The following is a 23,541-nucleotide window of genomic DNA, read 5'->3' as shown; positions in this document are numbered from 1 at the left end:
TTAAAAGCAACTAAGTAGATGGAACTGATGGCGTTTTATCTTCTTTGGTCTTCTGATTGGAGGTAACTGCTAGACTCAGTCAACCAAAAACAAGTATTTCCAGGGAGAGCCTTCTAGACTCATAGGGTGGGCCCAGTCTTCACAGACATGACAAAATAAATGGGACTAAGACAAAATCTTTTTCAAAATGAAGCTTGGAGGCAGCGACTTCTCTTAGAGTCTAGAGGAAAACAAAATTATGCTCTGGTTGGTAGGCAAAGCTTTTCCCCAAGCAGGTGCCCCTGGAGCTGGGACTTTGAAAGGCAGGACGGGGAGAGGAAAGCACAGAGTGGACAGAGCCAGGAGGCCTGGCTGGGGAAGGCCTGTGGAGGAGGGAGAGCTTGAGGGCAGGAGAAGGGGATGGCTATTCCTCCATCCACTCACCTGCTAACTGACAATGTATTTCCTCATTTCGTTCATTCATTATCTTTTCGTGTATCTCAGTCTGTTCGGGCTGCTCTAACAAAAATACTATAGACTGGGTGGCTAATTAACAACAGAAACGTATTTCTCACAGCTCTGGAGGCTGGGCAGTCCAAGATGATGATGCCTACAGATGTGGAGGATTGGAGTCCTGCTTCGTGGATGGCAGTCTTTTCACTGTGTTCTCACTTGGCAGAAAGAGCAAGGGGGTTTCCTGGGGTCTCTTTTGTAAGGTCACTAATCCCATTCATGAGGGCTCTACCTTCATGACCTGCTCACCTCCCAAAAGCCCCACCTCCTAAAAGCAACACATTGGGGAATAGGTGTCAACATATGAACAGGGGGGTGGGGGGCAACAGAAACATTCAGTCTATAGCATTGTGTTTTTGAATTAGATTGCAAGTTCCTTTGTATTACCGTAATTATTCTTATGGGATAAACAAAGATCGAAAAAACATACAAAGTGTACTGCTTTGCTAGGGCTGCCATAACAAGATACCACAGACGGGTGGCTTTGACACAGGAGCGAAGGGGTCAGAACACAACCTCTAAAACAATGACATAGCCCTTGAGGATACAGCAAAAACTGGTTAGAACCAACTAGGTCCAAGATGGCGGAAGGCTTGACTTCCAGTAGATTATGAGCCTCACTGTGCGCTCACTCTAATATTATACGTTAGCTAAATGACACACCCACAGGCGCCATGACAGTTCTGAGGCCGACCATAAAAGGCCAAAAAGTGGGCGGTGGCCCAATTCCCGGAAATCCCCACCCCTTCCCCGAAATAGTTGGAATAATCCCCCCACTCATTAGCCTGTGAAATTACCCAGCCTATAAAAACTAACCACCCCGTATTTCAGGGACCCTCGCCTTCTGAGACAGACCGCATTCTGTCTCTGGCCTGTGTCTCTCTCTAAAGAAATCCACTTCTTACCTATCACTTTGTCTCTCACTGAATTCTTTCTGCAGTGAAACATAAAGAACCTGAGCTTCATTAAGTCCTGAGGCCAGGTGTGTGATCTCAATGAAAAGACAGTGGGTTCAGGTCCCAATCTGGGTTCTGGCCAGGTTTGAGTCCCGGCCCATGGGTTCAAGTCACAATCTGAGTTGTGTGGTTTCAGCTTAACCAACATAAATTTTTTTCTCATGGTTTTGGGGCTGGAAGTCCAAGGTCAAGGTGCTTGGAAGTTTGGTTTCTGGTGAGATTTCTCCCTTGACTTGCAGGTGGCCGCCTTCCCGCTCTGTCCTCAAACGGCCCCTTCCCTGTGGGATCGCATCCCTGGTGTCCCTTCCTTTTCTCATAAGGACGCCAGTAATATTGGGTTAGGGCCCAACCATATGATGTCATTTAACCTTAATTACCTCTTTAAAAGTGTTGTCTCCAAATACAGTCCCATTCTGAGGTGTAGCAGGGGTCAGGACTTCAACATATGAATTTTGGGTGTACACACTTCCATCCGTAACACATGGTAAAAACAGTACAAAAGGATACACATTGAAAACTACATCTCGCATCCACCCTGCCTTCAGTCCTGTGTCCTCAAATGCACGTTATCATTCAGATTTTACGTGCCTCTGAATGTAAGGCTTTTTGTTTGGTTTTTTGTATTTTTTTTTTTTTTGGCTACGTTGAGTCTTCGTTGCTGCGCATGGGCTTTCTCTAGTTGTGGCGAGCGGGGGCTACTCTTCGTTGCGGTGCTCGGGCTTCTCGTTGCGGTGGCTTCTCTTGTTGTGGAGCACAGGCTCTAGGTGCGCGTGCTTCAGTAGTTGTGGCACATGGGCTCAGTAGTTGTGGTGCACAAGCTTAGTTGCTCCACAGCATGTGCGATCTTCCCCAGCCAGGGATCAAACTGTGTCTCCTGCGTTGGCAGGCGGATTCTTAACCACTGCGCCACCAGGGAAGTCCCTGAATGTGAGTTCTTTGAAGGCTGAGACCATGTGATGTAATCTCTACAAAAAGGAGCAGTGGGCCACATACTCAGGCCTGCAGACGGAGGTGAGCATCAGACCTTATAGGCCAGCACCGCCCTCTGACCTCTGCCCTCTTCAGAACGCATGGAGGAGGGGAAAGAGGAGCACATGCTGTTTGCTGAGAACACACCTCTGGGTGCAGTTCTAGACAAAGGAGAAAACTGGGAAGGAACCATCATCCTACAGAACTCACAGGGAAGGGGGAGAAAGACCAGGGAAACAAAAACAACAACAACAACAAAAACAAAAATGAGGGCTTCCCTGGTGGCGCAGTGGTTGAGAGTCCGCCTGCCGATGCAGGGGACGCGGGTTCGTGCCCCGGTCTGGGAAGATCCCACACGCCGCGGAGCGGCTGGGCCCGTGAGCCACGGCCGCTGAGCCTGCGCATCCGGAGCCTGTGCTCCGCAGCGGGAGAGGCCACAGCAGTGAGAGGCCCGTGTACCACAAAAAAAAAAAAAAAAAAAATTAAATTAAATTAACTGGCCTGGAGATTTTCCAAAGTATTTTAACCTGGACAAAATAATATGTTGGCTGCCGTATTTACATTTTGAAAATTCCTTTAATTCATATGTCTGCATAAATGTTTTTAGTTTTTTAATAACAGCTTTATGAGATGTAATTCACACATCATAAAATTTACCTGTTAAAGTATACAATCCAGAGACTTCTCTAGTGGTCCGGTGGTTAAGACTCCACACTCCCAAGGCAGGGGGCCTGGGTTGGATCCCTGGTTAGTGAACTAGGTCTTGCACACGGCAACGAAGATCCCGCGTGCCACTACTAAGACCCGGCGCAGCCAAATAAATACATACATGATTTTAAAAGTATACAATCCAGGGGACTTCCCTGGTGGCGCAGTGGTTAGGAATCTGCCTGCTAATGCAGGGGACACAGGTTTGATCCCTGGTCCAGGAAGATCCCACATGCCGCGGAGCAACTAAGCCCATGTGCCACAACTACTGAGCCTGAGCTGTAGAGCTCACGAGCCACAACTACTGAAGCCCGCGCGCCTAGAGCCCGTGCTCCGCAGCAAAGAGAAGCCACCGCAATGAGAAGCCTGCTCGCCGCAACTAGGGAAAGCCCGCGCTCAGCAACGAAGACCCAATGCAGCCAAAAAATTAAAAAATAATAAATAAAATTAATTTTTTAAAAAAAGTATACAATCCAGGGACTTCTCTGGGTCCAGTGGTTAAGACTCCATGCTTCCACTGCACAGGTTCGACCCCTGGTCAGGGAACTAAGATCCCACATGCCGTGTGGTGTGGCCAAAAACAAAAAAAAATGTTTAATGTACAATCCAGTGGTTTTTAGTAGATTCACAAGGTTGTACAACCTTCAGTGCTACCTAATTCCAGAACATTTTAATCAGATATGCTAAAAGAAAACCAGTACCCATTAGAGTAATTCCCATTCCCCATTCCTCCCAGCCCCTGGCAAACACCTATCTGCTTTCTATAGATTTGCTTATTCCAGACATTTCATAAAAATGGAATCATACAATATGATGCCTTTTGTGTCTGGCTTCTTTCAATTAGCGTGATGTTTCCAAGACTCCTCCACATTGCAGCACGTGTCAGTACTTCATTCCTTTCTATGGCTGGATGTTATTCCATCATATGGATTGAGCACATTTTGTTTATCCATTCATCAGTTTATGGACATTTGGGTTGTTTCCCCTTTTTAGCTATCGTGAATAGTGCTTCTATGCACATTCACGTACAAGTTTTTTTCGTGGACGTATGTTTTCAGTTCTCTTGGTACATACCTAGGAGTAGAATTGCTGGGTCAAATGGAAACTGTTTAACTTTTTCAGGAACTGCCAGACTGCTCAGCCGTGTTATTTTACATCTCCACCAACAGTGTATGACGGTTCCAGTTTCTCTGCATCTAACACTTATTGTCTTTTTCTTTTTAACATGTTTATTGGAGTATAATTGCTTTACAATGTTTTGTTAGTTTCTGCTGTATAACAAAGTGAATCAGCTATATGTATACATATATCCCCATATCCCCTCCCTCTTGCGTCTCCCTCCCACCATCCCTATCCCACCCCTCGTGGTCACACAGCACCGAGTTGATCTCCCTGTGCAATGCAGCTGCTTCCCACTAGCTATCTATTTTTTTTTTTAACATCTTTATTGGAGTATAATTGCTTTACAATGGTGTATCAGTTTCTGCTTTATAACAAAGTGAATCAGTTATGCATATACATATGTCCCCATATCTCTTCCCTCTTGCATCTCCCTCCCTCCCACCCTCCCCATCCCACCCCTCTAGGTGGTCACAAAGCACCGAGCTGATCTCCCTGTGCTATGCGGCTGCTTCCCACTAGCTATCTATTTTACGTTTGGTAGTGTATATATGTCCGTGCCTCTCTCTCACTTTGTCACAGCTTACCCTTCCCCCTCCCCGTATCCTCAAGTCCATTCTCTAGTAGGTCTGTGTCTTTATTCCCGTCTTACCCCTAGGTTCTTCATGACATTTTTTTCTCTTTTGTTCCTTATATATGTGTTAGCATACGGTATTTGTCTTTCTGACTTACTTCACTCTGTATGACAGACTCTAGGTCCATCCACCTCACTACCCCACTAGCTATCTATTTTATTGTCTTTTTGATTGGAGGTATCCTAGTCATTGTGAAGTGGTATCTCCTGGTTTTGATTTACATTTTCCTAATGGCTAATGAGGTTGAGCCTCTTTTCAAGTGCTTCTTGGTCACTTGTATATTTTCTTTAGACAACTATCTATTCAGAACCATTGCCCATTTTTAAATTAGGCTGTCTTTTTATTTCTCCTTTTTTTTTTTGATGTGGACCTTTTTTTTCTTTTAAGTCTTTATCGAATTTGTTACAATATTGCTTCTGCTTTATGTTTTGGTTTTTTGGCCCCAAGGCATGTGGGATCTTATCTCCCCAACCAGGGATCGAACCGCACTCCCTGCATTGGAAGGTGAAGTCTTAACCACTGGACCGCCAGGGAAGTCCCTGTCTTTATATTTGAGTTGTAATCGTTCTATATACTCTAGGTCGAAGTCTGTTTTAGTCTGCTCAGGCGGCCAAAACAGGATACCATAAAATGGGTGGCTTAAACAATAGGAATTTATTTTCTCACAGTTCTGGAGGCTGGGTGTCCAAGATAAAGATGCCAGCCGGGTTGGTTTCTGGTGAGACCTCTCTCCTTGGCTTGCAGACAGTGTCCTCACATGGCCTTTATTCTGTGGATACACATCTCTGGTGTTTCTTCCTCTTCTTATGAAGACATCAATCATGCTTGATTAGGTCCCACCCTTCTGATCTCATTTAACCTTAATTACCTCTTTAAAGGCCCCATCTCAAATACAGTCACATTGGGGGTTTGGGCTTCAAAATACAAACTTTTGTGGGAGTTTGAGATTAGCAGAGGCAAACTATTATATATAGGATGGATAAACAACAAGGTCCTACTGTATATCACAGGGAACTATATCCTGTGATAAACCATAATTGAAAAGAATAAGAAAAAGTGTATATATATGTAGAACTGAGTCACCTTGCTGAACAGCACAAATTAAACACAACATTGTAAATCAACTATGCTTTTTTTAAAATAAAAATTTTAAAAATATATGAAGTATTGGAGAACACAATTCAGTCCATGACAAAGTCCCTTATCAGAGGTATGATTTGCAAAAGTTTTCTCCCATTGTGAGTGTCTTTTCACTTTTTTCATGATGTCCTTTGAAGGACAAAAGTTTTTGGGGGATTCTTTAATGAATTTTTATTATGTCCAGTTTATCTATTTTCTCTTTTTTATTGCTTATACTATTGGTGTCATATATAAGAAACCACTGCCTAATCAAAGGTCATAAAGATTTATACCTATGTGGGCTTCTAAGAGTTCTATAATTTTAACACTTAGATTTATGGTTTCGCTCCATTTTTAGTTAATTTTTGCATATGGTGTGGGTTAGGCGTCCAGCTTCATTCTTTTGCATGTAGATATCCAATTGTCCCAGAACTAGTGGTGGTAAAGACTATTCTTTCCCCATTGAATTGTCTTGACACACTTGCTGAAAATCAATTGACCATAAAAGTAAGAGTTTATTTTGGGACTTTCCGTTCTATTCCATGGATTTATATGGTTACTTTTACACGAGTACTACACAGTCTTGATCATTGTAGGTATGTAGTAGATCTTGAAATAGGAAAGTGTGAGTCCTCCAACTTTACTCTTTTTTTTTAAGATTGTTTTCGCTACTTTGGGTCTCTTGCATTTATGAAGGAATTTGAGATCAGCTTGTCAATTTCTGCAAAAAAACAGCTGGGATTTTGATAGGGGTTGCCTTGAATCAGTAGGTCACTTTGGATACTATTGCCATGTTAATAGTAAGTCTTCCAATCCATGAACATGAGATGTCCTTCCCCTTATTTCCATCTTTAACTTCTTTGAACAATCTTTGTAGTTTTCAGTATACAAATCTTGCACTTCTTTTTTGAAACTTATTCCTAAGTATTTTATTGTTTTAGATGCTATCCTAAATGGAATTTGCATAAACATTTTTAAAGGGAGTTATATTGCTGAATGTTTATGAGAAACAGTTACAGTTTTAAAAGAAAAATAGTTCCCCTATAGTGGTGATCATTAAAACTTCCCTACCAAATTCTCCCCATTAGCTTTTCATCACTTCACTTTCATTTTCCTTTCCTTTCTGCCCACACCTTTGCCTGAACACCTTACTCAAGACACGTATAAACACGCTCGAACCAACCTCTCGAGAGTGAACAAAAGACAAGGGAAATGGAATAAAGAAGGAAACCAGCTGTCTGTTTGCTTAACCACTGCTTCCAGTGGAGGCCTTTCCCCTTAGCTCTGTGCACACCAACTGCACCATCTATTATGTTGCATCCCAAGCTTCTTTCTGTAAAAAAAGATGATGGGAAAAATATTGCCTAAACACAGAAACATGCTTGCAGAAGTCAAGGACTTTCTGGGATTTGCACTAACGCTGGATTGTCCTGGTGATTGTTAGTAACAGCCGAGGCTGACCTCAGGCATAGGAGAGAAGGCTGCCATCCGTGTAGCCCGTTTTCAAGGACTTAAAGCGGGGCTCCCCGACCCTCGGGCCACAGACCACTACCGGTCCGTGGCCTGTTAGGAACGGGGCCGCACAGCAGGAGGTGAGCGGCGGTGAGCGAGCGAAGCTTGATCTGTATTTACAGCTGCTCCCCATCGCTCCGTTACCGCCTGAGCTCCGCCTCCTGTCAGCATTATGGTGAGTTTTATACTTATTTCATTATATGCTACAATGTAACAGTAATAGAAATAAAGTGCACAATAAATGTAATGCGCTTGAATCATCCCGAAACCATTCCCCCCCTACCCCAGGTCCATGGAAAAATTGTCTTCCATGAAACTGGTCCGTGGTGCCAAAAATGTTGGGGACCACTGACTTAAAGGACTCCCTCCTTGGTCATTTATACCCTTTCCCTGATAGAACTTGCTACATTCAGACCCCAACTTCTGGAATAAGGGGTTCATTCTTTTTGGCTTGAGACATTAGGGTTATAAAGCTATTACCTCAGGGATGGGTCGTTTACTAAGTGCTTTATGCCCATGTGTATTTGCCCCTCACATCAGGTCTCTAGAGCGTGATCGGATAGAGAGAAGGGCAGGAGTTATCCAACAGTGAGCAGGGCAAGGTGCACTGCGATAGAGCAAAAGCTCTCGTTTCCTCTGAAACCCCTTGTCTGATGCTGGCTGTAACTCATGTATCAGATCAGGCTTGAGGTCCAGAGGGCAGCGCAAGGCCTCGACTTAAATCATTGGATCCAGCCTCCTCATCCTCATAATTCACTATTGATGAACAACACTTCCAACCAGAGCTGAGCATCTGCAGTCTGGCCTTTCTTGGTCCCCATCCCTACCCCAGGTGTGTTGATAACAAAGAAACCACAGAACGTCCTAACAAGGAGAGAGGAGAGAAACAACGTTAGACAATCCACAACCTGGGCTTTCTTCTGATATATGAGGGCTTGTAAGAGTCAGACTGGATTTACTGGAGTTTTATATTGGATCCCAGGTGTCGGTACTATCTATGCAGCCACTCACCCGTATTCTAAACTGAAAGGTCACATGCCCCTCAATAATGTGCAATTTGGAAATAACATCTAGACGTGACCCCATGCCTGTCCAAGGTGTCATTATTTTGATACCATCACCAAAATAATTTTGGCACTCAAAATCCATCCCCAACCACTTTCCTTCAGGAAAAGTCCAGGCAAGCTTGTGGGTAAGGGAAAAGCAGAAACTCCCTTAAAAAAAAAAATGCTCTAGGCTTGAAGTGTCAAGATTTTTTCCTAGTGCTACCTCAGATGAGATGTATGTGTTGGTCTTGTCCCCTGGCCCATCCATCTAAGGAGTCCTGCCCAGGATGTTCCTGGGAACTCTTGTGTAGCGAGTATATTTGTAGTTTTCATTACCACGAGGATGGGCATTGTCTTCTTGGACAATCGCAAAAATAACATTTTAGTATTACTCATGGGAAAGCTGTTTGTTGAGTGTTGTTTCTTTAACTGGACATCTAGCAAAATTGATCCCAACACCCTCACAGAAGAAGTACGTGGCTTTAAAAGCAGAGCCACAGGGCTTCCCTGGTGGCACAGTGGTTAAGAATCCATCTGCCAACGCAGGGGACATGGGCTCAATCCCTGGTCCGGGAAGGTCCCACATACCGCGGAGCAGCTAATCCCATGTGCCACAACTACCGAGCCTGCGCTGTAGAGCCCGTGAGCCACAACTACTGAGCCTGTGTGCCACAACTACTGAAGCCTAGAGCCTGTGCTCCACAACAAGAGAAGCCATCACAATGAGAAGCCTGTGCACCGCAGCGAAGAGTAGCCCCCACTACTCGCCCACAACTAGAGAAAGCCCACGTGCAGCAACGAAGACCCAACGCAGCCAAAAATAAATAAAATAATAACTTTATTTTAAAAAATAAATAGAAGTAGAGCCACAGACATACCCAGAGAAAACTCTAATTGGAAAGGATAAATGCACCCCAATGTTCACAGCGGCACTATTTACAATAGCCAAGACATGGAAGCAACATAGATATCCCTCAACGGATGAATGGATAAAGAAGATGCGATATATATACAGTGGAATATTACTCAGCCATAAAAAAAGAAGGAAATAATGCCATTTGCAGCAACGTGGGTAGACCTAGAGATTATCATACTAACTGAAGTCAGAGAAAGATAAATATCATATGATATCACTTATATGTGGAATCTTAAAAAAATGATATAAATGAACTTATTTACAGAACAGAAACAGACATAGAAAACAAACTTATGGTTATCAAAGGGGAAAGGGGAGTGGGGGAGGGATAAATTACGTGCTTGGGATTAACAGATACACACTGCTATATATAAGATAGATTAACAACAAGAACCTATTGTATAGCACAGGCAGCTATACAGTATATATACTGTATACATATGCATATATGTACATATGTATATGTATATATGTATAACTGAATCACTGTGCTGTATACCTAACACGATATTGTACATCAACTGTATTTCAATTAAAAAAAAGCCACAGGGAGCTCACAGGTGATCCAAAGAAATAACTTCAAACACGGCCCCAGAGCTGTGATTCACTGCTCTAGCATCCCTGGGAGATGAGGCAGGGGCCGTCCTCCTGGAGGTAAAGTCTGGTCCTCTAGGGAGGCTTGAGGAATCTGAGGGGTCCTGGACGTGTGGGAGGTGAGCTGAACGCTGGGACCCGGTTTTCCTCTCAGATGTCCCCATTTTTCAAGCCGTCATCATCTCCAGGGGCAGAGACTGTTGACTGTCCACCAAAATCCAGTCTTCCTTCCTCCTGGACTCAAGGCTAAAGCACCTTTCTCAGCCTCCCGCGTAGCCTGGAGTGGCCACGAAACAGCAGAAGTGAGAAGAAGTGACAGTGCTGCCCAGGCCTGGTCTGTAAAGCCGCCGTGAGCTCTTCTCCATGCCCTTTGCCCCCTGACCTCTAGCTGGATGGTACCACCCAGGGCCTCTTTGGAAGCCAGGTGGAAGTGGCAGGTGACCTCAGCCCAGGCTCCTGAGTGAGGCAGAGCCCCTGCTGACCCTGTGTAGGACTATTAGAGAGAAAGGTGTTTCTCCCCTGATCCACGGCATGTTAGGGCCCCTTGGTCACAGCAGGTTAGCCTTTTAGTCAAGGGCATCCTACTCGTCGCTCATTTCTGCGGTTTACCCTCCTCCTTCACCCCCTCCCCTCTCTGCCACGTGAGGCCCTCGTCCCTTCTTGTCTGGACTGTCACGGCAGCCTTCTCACTGGGAGGTAAAGGCTGTGTGGAGGCCACACCGGGACGCGGAGGCCTGCACACACGTGCCCGGCCGGCCCTCACCCTGCGGCTTCCTCAGCCAGAAATGCCCATCTCTCCCCAGCTGTGGCCAGAGCTGCTCCAGGTGTTTTCTCAAAACCCTCCACACCCCACGCCCCACCCCTGTAGCAGGAGTGAACATAAACCTTTAAGTTAAAGGGTCCAGAGATAAGAAAGGAAGCTACAAACAAAAAACCAGATGGAAGCAGCTGGGACCAAGACGGTGATGAATCTGACCTCCAACAGACCCTGAGTCTCATTATACGCTGACTTTACCATATTTGCATATTAAATGACACACCCGCCAGCGGCCAGGACCAGCCATTAAGGACCAAGAAAGGATAAAAAGAGGGTGACACCCCACTCCCTTGGGAGAAGCCCCGCCCCTTCCCCATAGACTAATGCATAGGCCTCCCCACCCTCAGCCTCACTCCTCCTCTCTTTGTCTTGAAAATTAAATCCCTCTCCGCACACGGGAGAGAAACTGATCTGGGAACTTAGTTCCCGCGTCTCCAGTCTCTGGCCACTGAATGCAGCTCGTGCTGTGCTGATCTCAGCTTCGGCTTCGTTCCTGGCTGCTCGAAGCCGAATGGAACAGGAACCAGAGAGCCTGGCCAGGCTGGGGGCCAGGCCGGGTCCATAGGACATAATTTGGTAACACAACCTTCATCTCCGCTAACACAACCTTCATCTGGCGAACTCCTACTCATCCTCGCGTTGTGGACGCCTTCCCAGGTATCCCATAACTCTGCCACGTGGCTCTCGCTGTCCTGGCAGCCCCAGAAGGCAGGTCTGTGTGCTGGACACTCCTCTCCCCGGTGCCTTGCCCGGTGGCCACCCACTGCGGGTGTTTGACAGATGAACCAGTGAATGAGTGACAGTTTCCCCCTACTGGATGCTGCCATCTGAAAAGCCAAGGCTCTTTCCCCCAGAGTCAAGTGCTCAGACATTGGGGCACAAGCAATAGGATTAGGAAAGCTTCACGGTCAGGGCTGTCAGGCCACCAAGTTCCCCCTTGGCGTCCCCCTCACTTCCCCCCTCTGGTCTCAGTTCCCTTGGTGCCTCGTGCACTTGGAGAAACAGGAGGGAGGGAAGGGCAGAGGTCTGAAACATGGGGTACTTTCCAGTCTGTCAAGGGTGGTGGTCTCCCTCTGTAGGAAGCCATAAACTGTCAGGATGTCCCTCCTGTCCAACTGAAACAGGAGGGAAGGGGGCAGGGCACAACCTTTAAAAGATTGACATAGCTGTTGAGGACACAACAAATACTGGTTAGAACCTGCCAGGCCCAAGATGGCAGACGGTTTGGCATCCAGTAGACTTTGAGCCTCATTATATGCTCATTGTAATACATTAGCTAGGGGGCTGCCCTGGTGGTGCAGTGGTTAAGAATCCACCTGCCAATGCAGGGGACACGGGTTCGAGCCCTGGTCCGGAAAGATCCCACATGCCGCAGAGCAACTAAGCCCATGTGCCACAACTACTGAGCCTGTGCTCTAGAGCCCACGAGCCACAACTACTGAGCCTGCGAGCCACAACTACTGAGCCCACGTGCCACAACTACTGAGCCCGCACTCTAGAGCCTGCAAGCCACAACTACTGAGCCCGTGTGCACAACTACTGAAGCCCGTGCGCCACAACTACTGAGCCTGTGCTCTAGAGCCCTCAAGCCACTCCTACTAAGCCCACGTGCCACAACTACTGAAGCCCGTGCGCCACAACTACTGAAGCCCGTGCACCACAACTACTGAGCCCGTGTGCCTAGAGCCCGTGCTCTGCAACAAGAGAAGCCACCGCAATGAGAAGCCCACACACCGCAACGAAGAGTAGCCCCTGCTCACTGCAACTAGAGAAAGCCCGTGTGCAGCGACAAAGACCCAACGCAGCCAAAAAAAAAAAGAGAAATACATTAGCTAAATGACACACCCACAGGTGCCATGACAGTTCTGAGGCCGACCATAAAAGGAAGTGGGCGGTGGCTCAATTCCTGGAAATCTCCGCCCCTTCCCCAAAATAGTTGGAATAATCCCCCCACTCATTAGCCTATGAAATTACCCAGCCCATAAAAACTAGCCACCCCATGTTTCAGGGCCTCTCGCCTTCTGAGGTGGCCCACACTCTGCCTGAGGAGTGTGTTTCTCCCAGGGCCCCTCTCTCTTTCCGAGATGACCCCATGCCCTGGGGCTACTTTCGCCTTTTGAGGCGGTCTGCATTCTGTCTATGCAATGTGTATCTCTCTAAATAAATCCGCTTCTTTTTTAAAAATTTATTTTGGCTGCACCAGGTCTTAGTTGCGGCATATGGGATCTTTAGCTGTGGCATGCGGGCTTCTTAATTGTGGCATGCTTGTGGGATCTAGTTCCCTGACCAGGGATCGACCCCAGCCCCCGCCCCCCCCCCCCCGCACTGGGAGCACAGAGTCTTACCCAGTGGACCACCAGGGAATCCCCTAAATAAATCCACTTCTTACCCATCACTTTGCCTCGTGCTGAATTCCTTCTGGGCTGAGACATCAAGAACCTGAACTTCATTAAGTCCTGAGACCAGGTGTGTGGTCTTAAAGACAGTGGGTTCAAGTCCCAACCTGAGCTGTTCGGTTGCACTGCTGTTCAGCCCCACGGGCACAGGTGGGGCAGGTAGTTCTCCAGCTCCGCCTCCAGCCTCTGCGGAGGTAACAGTACTGTGAGCTGAGGGGCTGCCATGGTGACCAGGAGTCCGAGAAGAACCCCGTGGTCCTGAAGCCTCCTGTCTCCCGGGGGTCCTCACCACTGCACCTGTACGGGTGGCCACAGTGACAGGCTGCTGGGGCCGAGGAAGGACCAGAAGCACCTTATTCTGGCAGCATCCCCCACGCTGAGCCGAGAAACTCCTGACCCCAGAGTCTCCACTCTGGGGAGGCTGCTCAGCGATGGCTTTATCTGGGAGAGGAGGTGGCACGAACTGACCTGCTCAGGAAAGCAGTGGAGAGAAGCAGGGAAGGCAGACGTTTCGCGCGGCTCCAACCTACTGACCTACTTGTTAGAAACGCCCCCTCCAGCATTATTGAGAGATGGAGGCCATTCTCTCTTCTTTGACCTCACGGACGTTTTTTTCTGTTCTATAATAGCAAGACGTTTTTATGATGTGAAGCTGCCCATAAGTCATTTTTCCCAGGTCCCGTGGTTATGCTGATCATTTGTGGGCTTGCAACAAATGACCAGAAAGAAGTAGTTCAACAAACACAACTCACTGAACGTAAGCTTTTCTTTTATGGAAAAGAAATACAGCAAAATCTAAGTACTAGCTTTCTAAACTATCCATGCGAGCGAGTTATTTACAAATATGACTCAGATGGTAGAAATGACCTAGAGTTCTCCCCAGTGAGTCAGCTTATGTTTATGTAGAGGGTGGGAGGGGCAGACTCGGGGCTGGGAATCCAGAAACGTGGGCTCCAGCTCAGCGCAGCTCTGCCACCTGTTCTGATGACACGGAGGCTGTGTCTTCCGTCAGGTTGTTTGCTTCTCTGTTTATCTAGGGCCCTTTGGGTTCTGCAGCCTGTGTTGTCCCCTTGCAGGAGATGTGGGACTCCAGCCCAGTTGGGTAAAGAAGGATGCATCCAGCGGTGCTGTCCAGTGTCTTAAAATTACTGTCATAATGCGTTTAAATTCTTTGGGGGAGAAATATTTCTAAGACCTGGTCTTTGCACTCTGATTTCTTGTGACAGTACTCCTGGACCTCCTTTCCCCATCTCCTGACCTTTAAGTATTTCAGTAGTTTCCCCAGCTCTCCTTTCCTCCGGAATTTTTCTGAAAAGTCTTCAGTTTGAATGTCACGGTCAGTTTAAGGTTATGTGCAGGATTATCTTACGGCCTTTCTTCGGCTGCTGCTTAATTCTGTTTTGGAGGAAAATTACCCTTCCCCGTTTCCCCCGCTGCACAACGTGGCAGACAAAAGACAGTTGCAGAATCATCAACTTTTAATGATTCTGCTGAAATGGGCCTCGTCAGAGGCTGCGATAATGGTGAATGTGTGTCTGCTTTGAGATTCCCAGCCGGGCCCCAAGGCGGCTCGGCTTCTTACCTGGCCCCTTTATCAAATCTGGCCATCAGATACCATCGGATTGATTTCACCTGGGGCCCTCGGACGGAGGAAGCAATCAGGACGGCTTGGCTCAGGGTTTAGGGTGAGCTGCGGGGGGCAGGGCCTGCATGCGCTCCCAGGGCCATTGAAATGGTTTGAGTCCTAGAAAGAAATGTTAGGAGCTCCAAAATGTGAAGAGAAAATGACGGAGTCAAATCGCTATTAACGTTTCTAACACCAAATCGTAAAGCCTTTAACATTTTTTGTAGCAACGTGAACTTAGCGTGGAATATGGGCTACCCGACAGAATGTTCCTGATGTGGTGTGGCGGAGGGAACCCCTGCCTGGGCAGTGGGAAGGCAGCCAGGGCTCACACACTAGACCAAGGTCTTCCTCCTGGATGTGGCCCTGCTCTTGCACGAACCTGGTTGCCTCCTACAAGCGTGCACCCCAGGCACCCCCGTCTCAGTCCTGGGTCAGCTTGGGGTTCCGTGACACACGCCTGGATCCTTGGTATAAAGTCCCCCTTTGTGCTTAATCCCGCTTGAATTGGTTTTTGTTACTTGTAAACGAGACTCTGAAGGCAAGAATCCAGGGCCCCTTGGCCACCCCCCTTTCCCTTTCCACAACAGGGCAACCTAGTTCGTTGATTAAAGAGAGCAATAAAATATCAAAGCCTTTAAACCGACCTCCACAGGTTTAGGGTATCTACTTGAAGAGCGCTTTTGCTGTAATTATCCAAGTACGTAATTTGTTGCCTATTATGTAAGTTTATAGTTATGTTTGTCATTTAGGGTCTGTCTCTTTCTGCTGGGTTCCATGCAAGGTAGGGTAGGGATCTTTGTTTTCATCACTGTTCTATCAAGTGTCTGGTAGGGGCTCTATATATCTCAGAAGAATGATAAGCACAGTCTTGCTGCAAACACCCTTAACAGGAGTCCTACTATTAGAAATAACCCTGCTAGGTCACTATCAATTCAATTCTTTACCTTACCTCCAAAGGGATGGATGAGGAAAAGCTAGGATGGATGAGGAAAAGAGGCTTCACACGTCATTTGATCTGGTGTCATTTTATAGATGAAGGAAAACAGGCCCAATGGCCTGTCCCAAGTCTCACAACCACAGAGCAACAGCCCAGGCTTAGAGCTTGGGTCTCCCTGCTCGGCTATCTTTCTGCTACAGCAAATACTCTCTCATTCTTGGTCCTTGTGGGTGAGACATCGGACAAGGGCTGCCTTTCCCTCTACTTCCTAATGATGAGCATGGCACAGGACACAAAGGTAACCAGATGGAAGAGGGTTTAGCTTTCCTGCCCCCAAAGCACCAGCGAAACAGAAGCTGCAGACCCAAGAACGGTGGCAATCCGTTATCTTTCTACTCTAACCTTTAGAACAGGGGTTATTGGACTAGCCCGAAGTTGTATCTTGGACCCGAGAAGAGGGGACAGCCCAGGCAGTTTCTAAGATGAGTCACACTGTTTTTTCTGAGCCCTGATTTTCCAGATTCAACCACTTCCTTGATGAAGTAGTCAACCTCCAAATTGCTTTGCCCTGGCCATCAAGATAGCGCCCAGGAGAAAATCGGATCCCCTTTTGACAGATAACAGAATAAATGGCCATGAATATTCACAGCATGCTGAAACCCCTGTGGTTTAGCACGGGAAAAATAAAAACAAATCCAGGAAATGCTGGTGGTGTGTGTCCAACTCCTGAGGCTGCCCAGCGGATAGATCATTGGGAAGAATTCAGGAATGGAGTGGTTAACTGAATGTATCAGGACAATTTAGCCGTATGTCTCATTAACAGACCAAAGAGCGAGTCTGTTCACCAAGGCTGCAGTGAGAAAGTGCAGTGCGCTGCTGAACTGTGATCGTCTCAGAGTATTTCCCTTTTATTTCTCACCCATGATTCATAATAGCTTAAAGCAGAGTGATGTACATATGGTGGTCAAGGTATAAAAAGAAGTTAGAAAAACAAGTTAGAAATAAGATGTAGCAATAAGATGAAAACTCTGATAATCTGGCATGAAATTAATTCTATACATGTATTTTTTTCTTAATATCCAAAAACTGGGGAAAGCTAGTTGCTTGGCATTTGGAGAGCTCTGGAAATGGAGAAGAACCAGTCCCAGATGCCAGAAGACGGATGGTTCCTCTGGAAATGTACAACTGGGGTACACTTGGAGAGGTTTTGCTTCGAAAAACAAAAACTCCCTCGACTTATCACCACCAGGGGGTGAATTTTCTTTCGCAGAAGTCCGTTCCACAGTCCTTGTTATCTGAGATAGCTAGTCAAGACAGACGCTAGCTGTGGTTACCCTTGGCTGGCGAGTAATTTGGCATCCCATCAAACTGACATTCTTTAAATATTTTTTCAACATTTTCTTAGTTGGGGCAGAAAGAACAGATTGTCTACTAAGGAAAACTGTATACCTCTTTCTTTATGTTCGGAATAAAGGATTTATTCTATGCCTGTGAAAGACAAAAACGTACCGGATAATTAAGATGATTTTATTTGGGCTATTGAAGAGGAAGAACATAATTAATGAGGAACAACGTCTCGATGTAAAGGGAGGGGGCCTGGTTTTATAGAGGCAGGAGGACCAGGTTATCTAGATCAAATGGAGAAGACAGGTTCTTTGCAATTAAGGTCAGCTGTTTCCCAGAGCACAAGAAAGTGGGGTGGGGGAGATTTCGGGACGCAAAGGGGTGGGGTTTTTTTTCCATTGCTTTTTTTCCAGGAGCACAGGGTTCTTCCGGTCAAGCCAAACATCACCATGCCCTAAACGACAACATCTGAATTTTTCTAGAATTGTCTTTCATGTCACCGTTTTCCCTGATATTTATAACTGGGCAGCATAAATCACTCACACTCGCAAAGACCTGCTCAAATCATCTTCTGGCTTGTGTGTGGCCAACCCTGCCCTACTTTTCTGAACTTCTTGTTCCCCAGTTTTCTTTTGCTATTTTCTCAATCTGGCAGTTGTGTGGCGAAACCATTCAAGAGTTTACAACGTAGATAATAAAAGGAATCACTCGCGTCCAGTTACCAGCAGTGGACATTAGGCATTATCTTAGGTGGCCATCATCCGGTTGGTCTGAGGTTCAGGGCTGGGTCTGTGCAGGTCTGTTCAGGACGATTGTATACAGCGCGGTACCAAAGTGCTCTGTAGAAGTATGTTGGCACTGCTGAGGAATGGTGGCTGCTTGATGGAGTTTTTTGTTTGCTTTTTCCCCCAGTGAGGGTATGTTACATTTTGCCAGTTATGTGAAGAGTCCTCTGTGCAAGCTGGCCTTGATGGGCCCCTACTTCCCATTTATTCTAATGATTTCTTAAATTATTATTGAGATGTAACTCACCAATCCTAAAATTCACCCTTCTAAAGTGTGTAATTGAATGATTTGTTGTATATTCACAGGGCTGTACAACTACCACTACCATCTAATTCCAGAAGATTTAAAAATACCTCAAAAAAAACAAAAAGTAAAATAAAAATACCTCAAAAAGAAGCCCATGCCCATTTTTTTAAATATTTACTTATTTATTTAGGCTGCGCCGGGTCTTAGTCGCAGCATGCGGAATCCTTAGTTGCAGCACGTGGGATCTAGTTGCCCGACCAGGAATCGAACCCGGGCCCCTTGCATTGGGAGCGCAGAGTCTTACCCACTGGACCACCAGGGAAGTCCTGAAGCCCATAGCCATTTACAGCCATTTCCCATTGCTCCCCGTCCCCAGCTCCTGGCAACCTTTAATCTATTTTCTGTCTCTATCGATTTGCCTCTTCTGGACATTTCATGTGAATGCAGTCATAGAATATACGGCTTCTTTTTGTGCGTGTGACTTCTTTCACTTGCCATAACATTTCAAGGTTCATCCGCGTGGTGGCATGTATCAGTACTTCATTTCTTTTTATCGCTAAGTAATATTTCACTGTATGGATGTACCACATTTTCTTTATCCATTCATTGGTTGATGGACATTTGGATTGTTTCCAACGTTTGACTATTATGAATAAGACTGTTATGAACATTTCTGTACAAGTGTTGGCTTAGACATACGTTTTCATTTCTCCTGGGTGTATACCTAGGAGTAGCATTTCTGAGTCATGTGGTAATTCTGTGGTTAGCTTTTTGAGGAAGTGCTAGCCTGTTTCCCAAAGCGGCTCTACTGTTTTACATTCCCGCCAGCAATGTAGCAGGGCTCTGATTTCTCCACATCCTTGCTGACGCTTGTCACCGTACATCCTCCTTAGCACAGACACCCTAATGTGTGTGAAGTGGCATCTCACTGTGGGTTTGATTTGCATTCCCTCATGACTCATCCCTTGAGCATCTTCTTCTGTGCTTCTTCGCCATTTGTATATCTTCTCTGGAGAAAAACGATTCTCATTTCTTACTTGGGTTATCTTTCGACTGCTGAGTTGTAAGAGCTCTTTATGTATTCTGGATACTAATCCCTTATCAGATAGAAAATTCGCAAATGCTTTCTCTCACGCTGTGGGTCGTCTTTTCACTTTCTTGATAGTGTTCTTTGAAGCACAATAGATTTTAATTTGGATGAATTTCGGTTTATTTTTTGCTTTTCTTGCTTGTGCTTCAAACGATATTTTAGTACCACTTAGAGCTTCTTGCCCCGGGCAGCTGGCTGACTTGATCTGCTCCAGGCTAGGGCCTTGAAAACTTTAGAAAACACCATTGTGCGATGTATATTGCTATAATTACAGTGATTCTCCTCAAAGACGGCATTGGTGACAGCATCCAAATCCCTGAGCGTCAGCGCAGAAACCTCCAAAGACACACACCGTGGGGCAAAGTGGTACCAACTCTTCCTGTTTGAAATTTCCAAAGACCTTCACCCTTTTCAATTCTCTAATTCAGTATTTCCCCAAGTGAATTTTTTGGAAAGTTCTTCCCACAAGACACCTGCAGAAAAAGGGCCCTAGGGTCCAAGAGGGCTTGCCAAGCTCTCTGGAAGATTCACAATACGTGTTAGGATACTAAAGTCTCTGAGAAGTTCGGCAATGAATAAACAGGTCTAAACCAACGTTCCTCAAATTCTTTGAGCAAGGAACTGTTACAGACAAGGAACTTAACACGTTTTTGAACAAGTGCACATTTGAATGGTCAGGAAAGGATAGGCTATCAGAGGGAACTCCTAATGACCTAACACAACGCAAGTCTATTAGTAGTCATGTCAGAGTGCAATGTGGATCCCAGGGTCCTCCACCGCACTCTAGCCACACCATCTGGAACACGTGGCCTCCAAAATATTCGGGGAAGAGAGAGAGTGTAGAAGCTGAGCAGGAGATGTTTATGGGCTGGACCTAGACGTCGCCCACACTCCCTTGGCCAGGATAGTCTCATTTCTCAAGATGCATTCTGGCCTCTCTGTGCACTTAGAAGGAAAAGTTTAGTGACACATCGTGTGGTACTGGCCACACACGCTTTTGAAGCACTGCTTAACTGGCCTATGTGGGCTTAGGATGGGCATAATGTCGGTTGAGGGCACAAACCTCAAAAGCCCCGAGGGCACTTTGCCCTTCACTCCTGGACCAGCTGCATCTTGCCTCTGAGCTCTGCCCTCTTTGCAGAGCCAGAGGAGCATCACCTACTCCCTCCCTGCACTTCCGCTGCCATCATTCATGTGTACTTCTAGAAAAAACCGAGGGATGTTTGGAAGATCGCATGCCAAAAACATTTTACATTTTTATTTCATCAGAAACATTTGAGAGTAGCCATTGAACTGATGACTCTAGAAGGCTCCACTGAGAACCAGGTCAGCGGGTTACTAACATGGGCATCTGGGTCACGAACAGACCAGACGGGGTCCTGAAAAACTGACACAGCTGGTGCATGAACACTGCCCACCTATAGCCTTTATCATTTAGACAGGCAGTAAAAAGGAGGAGGGGAGGGGAGGGGATGCTACAGGTAAATATTTGATGTTTTCCCAGAAAACAATCCTAGGTCTTGGTGTGGCATCAGGAGACATCCGGAGCTCTGCGGTCTAAGGACATAAATAGCCTGAAAGACACGTTAATATTTTACACCAAAAAATCAATACCTCCCTACTGAGCGCATAGGATGCTATTATGCCTCATCAAAGTGTATTTAAAGTCTTTCCAACATCAAGTGGTGTGGCAAAGGCGAATAAAACCCGCTGGGTGTGAGGCGATGAAAAACGAACGCGGGAATACGTTGATAAACTGGTTTAGAAAGATGCTGTGTGCGCCTGGCACCTGCGGTGCTCCGGATGGCCTCCCAGGTGGGAAGCAGGCCTGGCGCAGCCTGTCTGTCCATCTGTCCGTCCGAGGCGGCTCGGCCTGCCCCGTGCCCCAGGCAGCGGCCAAGACCAGCCTGGGTCCTGCCCGACAGTGGGGCTCCGGAGGGTGGACCCCCAAGGCTGGGTGGTCCTCGGTGCCCAGACATGAGGCAAAGCTGGTTTGGGATGCAGTGTGGTAACTGGCAAAGAGCACCGGCTTGGGAGCCAAAACCTGGTTTTGCCGCTGTGTGACCCTGTACAAGTCGCCTACTTCCCCTACCCCATTCCCCAGGCTCCCCGCCCCCCCCCCAGGGCTGCTTCCTCCCCTGGGCCCAGGATGGCGGTGCCGCTGTCTGCCGGTCCTTCGCTTTCTCTCTGAGCATCCTCATCCCTTTCTGCCGGTCCTCGCTGCCCCGCGCTCCAGCCACGGCGTCAGGGGCGGCGCTGTTTCTCTCCGGGCTCCACCTTTGAGCAACGGGGCAGCCTCTTCCTCATCGGTCTCCACGGTTCCGCCCATTCACCTGAGAGCGAGAAGCATCTCGTTTTCCACCCACCCGAGCGGTTGGGAGGATGAAGCGTGGTCATGCACGTAAGTGTGAACGCGCTGCTGGCCACAAGCAGACGCTCACAACATACCAAGGATTGGTGTTCGTTACTCATGTAACTGGTGGTCCCAAGGCAAACAGAAGAGGGAGCTTCCAAGAGCTCGTGATGGGGATTGTGTTCAGAGTTATGAGGAAGGAGAGAAAACACGTATCCCATGGCACTGGTTAGTGCGGAAGGTATTCTGTCTACAGCAGAGGGCAGCTTCAGGACAGAAGGTGGCCCTTCCATATGCTTCTTTTCTCCCACAAGTATTTCCCAAATAGCCCCTCATTTGTTGCAGATACTCGTTTCCTTGTTAGAGGCTGAGCCGTCTTTTCCGGAGTGTCTGCTCAGCGACCTGGTATTCCCCTATCACTGCACAGTAGGATACTTCTGGGGTTCCAAAATTAATAATGTAACCCGATCTGACCGGTTCGGCTGTCACCCTATACCCTGAGGCCAAGGCTGTACAGCTGTACCTTTGTAAAAACCCCAAACCCACTGAAAAGCGTCCACAAATAATGTGGATAAGTTTCAAGGAGAGGAAAAGGCAAAGGTTCCACTTACATCACACCAGAAAACATCAGAAAAATCAGCTGTTCACATCTCTCACCCAAAGTTCCACTTCCTAAGGCGGGCACGTATCTCTTCTGGTCCAGCTCCTCCCCTCCCTTTCTGCACGCTCCTTGCCCCACTCCACCCACAAGCTCTCTCTATACCCTCTGCTCATTTGCATCCTTGCTCAGAAAAACAAAGTTGCTGCTTTGGGTTATACCCACAGGAAAGCAGAAAAGGAGAAATTAATCAAGGGGTGATATTTTCCTAGTCACAAGGAAAATGTAAATTCATCTTTAATAGTTTTTAGTTTTTATATGCTAAGATTTATTTTTCTCCCTTCTAGTAGCAAAATAGCAAGAAATGAAAGTCTCCGGTCTGGTTAGGGAAATGTAATTTACTTACTGTTTCTCTCCTGTAAGTTCCTAGTCTGGAGAAAATACTCTCAGAATGTCTAAAGTGAAATTTAGTTTTTACTTCGCTTTGAGGCTAAGTAGCCTAGTAAAGAAATACAGAGGAGGACTTCTCTGGTGGCGCAGTGGTTAAGAATCCGCCTGCCAATGCAGGAAACACGGGTTCGAGCCCTGGTCTGGGAAGATCCCACATGCAGCGGAGCAACTAAGCCCACGTGCCACAACTACTGAGCCTATGCTCTGGAGCCCGCGAGCCACAACTACTGAGTCTGTGTGCCACAACTACTGAAGCCCGCGTGCCTAGAGCCCGTGCTCCGCAACAAGAGAAGCCACTGCCATGAGAAGCCCGCGCACCGCATCGAAGAGTAGCCCGCTGCAACTAGAGAAAGCCCACGTGCAGCAACGAAGGCTCAATGCAGCCAAAAATAAATATAAAATAATAAATAAAAATTTTAAAAAAGAAATACAGAGGAGTTGAATTTTCTGTAAGATACATTTTCCTAAGGATCCCACTCAATTTAAAATGCACAGGGACTTCCCTGGTGGCACAGCGGTTAAGAATCCACCTGCCAATGCAGGGGACACGGTTTCGAGCCCTGGTCAGGGACGATCCCACATGCCGCGGAGCAACTAAGCCTGTGAGCCACAACTACGGAGCCCACGTGCTGCAACTACTGAAGCCCACATGCCTAGAGCCCGTGCTCCACAACAAGAGAAGCCACCACAATGAGAAGTCCGTGCATGGCAATGAAGAGTATCCCCCGCTCACCACAACTAGAGAAAGCCTGCATGCAGCAACGAAGACCCAACACGGCCGAAAAATAAATAACACTTCTAAAAAAATTATTTAAGGGCTTCCCTGGTGGC

The 23,541-nt window shown here is 46.9% G+C and overlaps 1 long non-coding RNA gene across 2 annotated transcripts in view; it reads left to right on the top strand.

Annotated features, from left to right (window-relative positions):
* The window catches only part of LOC113632030 (uncharacterized), a 49,614-nt gene that overhangs the window by 14,562 nt on the left and 11,511 nt on the right, over positions 1-23,541 (top strand). Inside the window, exon 4 of one of the 2 annotated variants that reach the window (XR_003437624.1) lies at positions 557-2,112. The exons of the other annotated variant lie outside the window; for it this stretch is intronic. This is a non-coding gene — a long non-coding RNA (uncharacterized LOC113632030). Of the gene's footprint in view, positions 1-556; positions 2,113-23,541 lie in introns of those variants that run through there. 2 annotated transcript variants of the gene reach the window in all.

The sequence above is a fragment of the Aethalodelphis obliquidens genome, unplaced genomic scaffold (assembly GCF_003676395.1).
Source record: "Aethalodelphis obliquidens isolate GAN/ISIS:26980383/991018 unplaced genomic scaffold, ASM367639v1 scaffold35, whole genome shotgun sequence".
Taxonomy (NCBI): domain Eukaryota; kingdom Metazoa; phylum Chordata; class Mammalia; order Artiodactyla; family Delphinidae; genus Aethalodelphis; species Aethalodelphis obliquidens.
Note: the sequence above shows the minus strand (reverse complement) of the source record. Positions and strands in the feature narration are given on the sequence as shown.